This window comes from Rhodnius prolixus, unplaced genomic scaffold, assembly GCF_049639745.1.
Source record: "Rhodnius prolixus isolate KJV_2025 unplaced genomic scaffold, Rpr scaffold_6, whole genome shotgun sequence".
NCBI lineage: Eukaryota > Metazoa > Arthropoda > Insecta > Hemiptera > Reduviidae > Rhodnius > Rhodnius prolixus.
The window spans coordinates 42113474-42118783 of NW_027411634.1; positions in this window are offsets into that span (position 1 = coordinate 42113474).

A 5310-nucleotide genomic window follows, 5' to 3' on the forward strand; every position below is an offset into this window, starting at 1 on the left:
TTTCTTGAGATGGAAGTAGTAGCTGATATCGCTGTACCTGTAATTTTTCTTTACAAAAAAAATTAAAATTAATGGAATTTAAATAACCTGAAGTGAGGTGAGTTAATGATTTATAACAGTAATAACTTTATAATTTTCTTCTATTTCAAAGTTTATATTTTTTAAAAAACCTATTTTTATTGAGAATCAGCTGACCGTAGATTCTATTTCCCTTGATAGATATTTTTATTTTCTATCCGTTTTTTGGGAAACCTTATCATTAATGTGAAAATGTATAGAATGTGCTGCCCAACTAAAAACCCCTCTTGGTCCTTATAGGTACAAAAACAGTACCAAAAAAAGTAGGGAAGTCCGGGACAAAAAATCTAGATCGAACATCGATCACCTAACTCCAGTTCGGGGAGCTTAAAATCTGTGTGCCGCTTGTCATAAATTAGGAATAACTGGATATGCCTGGCGATGTACAATGGCCAAGCATCTTGACTGATGGGTCAGGAGATTCTACGTGTTTTCAGCTGTGGAAACATGTTTATAGTGTACGTATGTTTGTATATAGTTGCATATTCATGTGTATATGTCAAATAGAGAAGTACTAACATTTACATTCACTATATTCCCTATCAAGATAATTACAATTGAATATTGAATTGTTAGGTATAATTTGTTGTAAATTTGTGTTAATATAATTTGTTAATTTTAATTATACTGATTCCAACCATAAAATTTATTACAGTATAACCTAATTCAGCCATATCACACTGCTCGTGATGTATTTACCTGGTATCACTTTTTGGACTTTGACTCGTCTTCATATTGCTAATATCGTACCAAGCCTTAAAGATTTACGACAGAAAATGTTCTGCACAGATATACTACTACTACATTGCTACACCTTCTCAAGAGGCTTGCCACAATAGTCAACAAGCTAAACAGGAATGTTTTAATTGGAATATTAAAATAAATCCAACTACAATTGAGATTGTTCTGTTTCACCAAGCTCAGGCCGCGTTGTGTCGGACAAATAGGTTGAAATACCTTGGAGTGAAATATCTTGACCACTTGGGCAAGGCGACCATGTTGACATAGGCCTAAACTTGGTACGAGCAGTATTTCAAAATCTGTATTTTCCAATTTTGAACTGAGTGTAGACTCATCAGCAGTAATCGTCCCTAAGTTTAATTGTTTAATTAGAAGAAAGTTATAGTTGACCCTAAGGGTACGCAATTTTCTTTTTACAATATCTTTGTATAAACAAATATAATTGCATTTCTTCAAGGCCATGTTCATGAGATAATGAATTATTTGAACTTCATTCGGTTCATCGTCAACTATGGTCAATAGGGTGATCCATTCTCTGTTCATCACGTAAACAGGTTAACTAACGAAAATTCAGAATAATGTGATCTTTTAAAAACAACCATCACCCAAATATCTCTCGAAAGTTTATAGGAATTCAGCATCCAGGAAGTCATTAAAATGATTAAATGGCCTTAATTAAAAAAGGGGTTCATTTTAATCACATGGTTTTTACTTTTCTGCTAACATTTTAGTAGTTCTTTCAAGTTATAAATAAGGATTTGTTGATAATAAACTTGTAATTATCTATCTAAAGTATATTGGATTATCCTAAGTGCATGATTTTCTTATTTTCTGTTCTCTGAGATAATATATTAACTAAAATAGAAATGATGTGACCCACTTGTAAGAGACCAGTTTCCAACTATAAGGTTAAATAGTTGAGTACATGAAATATGTTTATTTTACGCATAACCTCCAATTTCTTAGGATGCTTAAAAAAAAACTAACACCAGAGCTCACTTCTAAGGTCACTGAATTGGTAATGCAAAACAAAGTTGTCGAAGTAAATATTGTGAATAGGATGGGTGTTCAAAACAGCTGAGGTGTGAGTCGATGACAATATCTAATTAAAATATCACTCCTTTCAAACACTAAACCTTCAAAAACAGCTGGTGATTGCCAATTAAACTTACTGGTGACATGAACAATAACAATTAACATAAACAGCCAGTAACCTCTTCCCAAGCAATAATGTTGATACTTTACTTTCTTAATAGAAACTTGGCTCGAAGAGTTTCTCATTAAACTTTCTAATTGTTTTCTATTATAGAATTTCATTTAAATTTGCAACAAAAATTACGATACAAATAACTGTCGTTATAATTATTTGATTTTGTGACAGTTTTTAGATTGACATGTAACTTTATCGAGTCCTTGTTATTATTAAAAGTAATGCACAGCAAACAATGTCACATTGTAGCCTTAAAGTATTTTAGTTTATTGTTAAGACTTCCAAATTATTTTGTGACTGTTCTCTAAGGGCTTTGCTCACGTTTAGCATCTTAATAATTGTTTCTATTACAGAATTTCATGTAAATTCTCTTAAAAAAAAGTATGAAGCTGATTTATTTAAGTTTCTTCAGTTAAAACAAATTAGATTTAAGAAAATATTCTTGATATGTACGAACGTTATATACCATTTAAGTACTGTCATGGGAACTTACAGGAAGTGAGTGAAGAAAATAGCGTAAGAGAAGATAAAAATAAAAATCCATCCTAAGAAGGATACAATCAAGGTTATATTTTTGTATTTAAACAAAAAGCAAAAAATTTGCATATTTAGGTAAAAAAAATATTCATAAGTATTTAATTTGACTCTTGTAAGATTATTAAAACGAGGGTATAGTTGGTGGAAAGAGTTGTTAAAACAAGTTGATATGAACTATGCCGAAGGACCTGCTGGGTGACTTACCAGAGTTTTCCATTAGGGCTGGCTGTGTCCTGTCCCAGATAAAGGTAGTGCACGTTTAAATCCACTCATTTTTTTTTAATGAGATGAAACTATTTTTCAGTCAGTTTTTTTAAAATAATATTAATACTTTCTGTGTTGAAATTTAACATTTTATTTTTTTCTTAAACGTTTTCTTTTACGGAAAAAGTTTCAATTTAATTCCGGTGACATGAACAATAATAATTAATATAAACATCCAGTAACCTTCCCACATGCGATAATGTTATACTTTATTTACTTTCTTAGAACTAGTGATATTTGAAGAATTTAAAAATTAACCTAACCTAGTGAAAAAAAAATAGTTCAACAGTAAAATACTACGTCTTACAATAGTGTGAATTAAATTCAAATTACCTGTTGAGGATTAAATGTAGTATTTTTTATTTTTATCCAATCCTTTGGCTTTTTTTCGACCTTTTATCAACTTGCATCCCTGTTAAGCTCAGCTTTCACCGGAAATGATTATTTTTTATTGGCCCCACAGTACTTTTGCACAATCGTGCGTTCAACTAAACGAATGAATCTACTCGTACACGCCATCTTGTGGAACTATTTTTCAGGTAGTCTTATCAATTATTTTAATACGTTCAAAGTAATACATCATAAACAAAAACTTTTTTTTACAAATAAGTCGTTTATCTTTCGCTTTGTATCTGCAAAAGAAAAGTTGAATATTTTTGGTTGAAGGACGATTTTAAGTAGAATTGAATATTAAATATTACCTACATGTTATTTCTGTAGCATTTTCGAACTATTTTTAGCCGAGGTAATAATTTTTTAATTGATTTTTGTAATTTTTTTTTTTTACATTTTTTGTCACTAGCAGTTGATTGTTTATCAGTGTTAAATCCTGTTTAACTATTCTCATTTATTTTACTTCTTGAACTTCTATTGTTTATTTAAAATATTTCTGTGAACTTTTTAGGCACGTAAATAAAAGGATACTATTTTTAAATGCATAGGTTTTTATTTACTCTTATAACATTTGAACATTTATATATTTTTACATAAAAAATATAACATTTTAGGCAACATTTTCACAAACAATTAAAATGCATGACTAATTATTAACTTCATAATACATTATTTAGCCTTTAGCGGTTAAGACTATTACATGATAGCATAGTTCTAGTAGGTAGATTGATTTCTTATTTGTTTATTGGCGGAACGAAGAAATAGGCGCAAATCACGTCAAGTTTGATTATGTCGCTCAATCAATTTATCGCAATTATTAACTTCCAAATGACAAATTTTGTATATTTTTGTCGAGTAAAACTCTGAAATTGTAGAAATACTTTATGTTGAACACTTTCAAAGATAATTCTAATAAGAATTATTAGATTGTATTTTTCAATCAAATTTATCTTATTTGATGAAATTTGTTTTTCATTTAAAAATTATTTAAATTTATTATTTGTTTTAATTATTGCAGATACATATATTATTTTTTTTTATTAATTATACTTTTATCAATTGTAATAGTTCTTTTTCTTTAACTTCTTATTTGAAGTTTACTAGACTATTAATTTTAATTTGCTCGAATAATGTTGATTTTCAGACTAAATCTCGTCGATGCTGAAGTACAGGTAGCAAAACTGTTTATCGCCATCATGGTTATTCGTGATTGAAGTTTGCCCCTACTCTGTTTATAATCTATAATGCAAGAATTTTAACTTTGCAAAATAGTATTATTAAATGAGTTTCATTTATTCACAAAATAATGTGTTGAACAATTTTGTAAAGATTTTTTATAAATTTATTACAAAAAAGTGTATTAATAATTAAAAAAAAAAATTTATTAAATTGTATTTATTTTTCCTTCTAAAACCTTTAACCAATATGAAAAAATTGGTTATAAAACAAATATAATTGATAATATAGTATTAATCTGTAAAAATACTGAAGAAAATACGAAGATAGATGTCATTCTAGACAAGATGTATTTGCAGTGATGAGCGACAGCGCATTGTCATTGCCCATATGATCTCTTAAGTCGTAGACTAAATAGAATTCGTTTAACGTACATTATATTTAAAGGTCTAGCAGTGCTACCTGGTGGCAAATATTTAAACTACTTTTTATCTGTTAGGTGGCGCTCTTTGACGGATTTTGTTGCAACTAACCTTTTTTACGTTTTCCATTTAAATACTCTTTTTTTTAAGCACTTTCTTTCGCATTTTTATTAATTTAGGTATACATTTTTTTTTCCAATAATATATAAAAATTGAGTCAATGTAAAAAGTAGGTATCTAGATTTTTTTAAATCAAAAGTTTCTTTTTATTCTGCTACTAAATATTACATTTTTTTTTCAAATATGTAAGAGTAAAAAAAAAATTAATGTAAAATGATTGTCGAAAAAGAATAAATGTTGTCCGTTTAAAATGAATAAATAAATAAATTTGGCATGTTTGTTCTTTAATTCATTTTTATCGAAATGCCATCATAAATAATAATAAAACGAGATAATTGGCCAGATTTTGTAAACAATTTGTGAGAAACC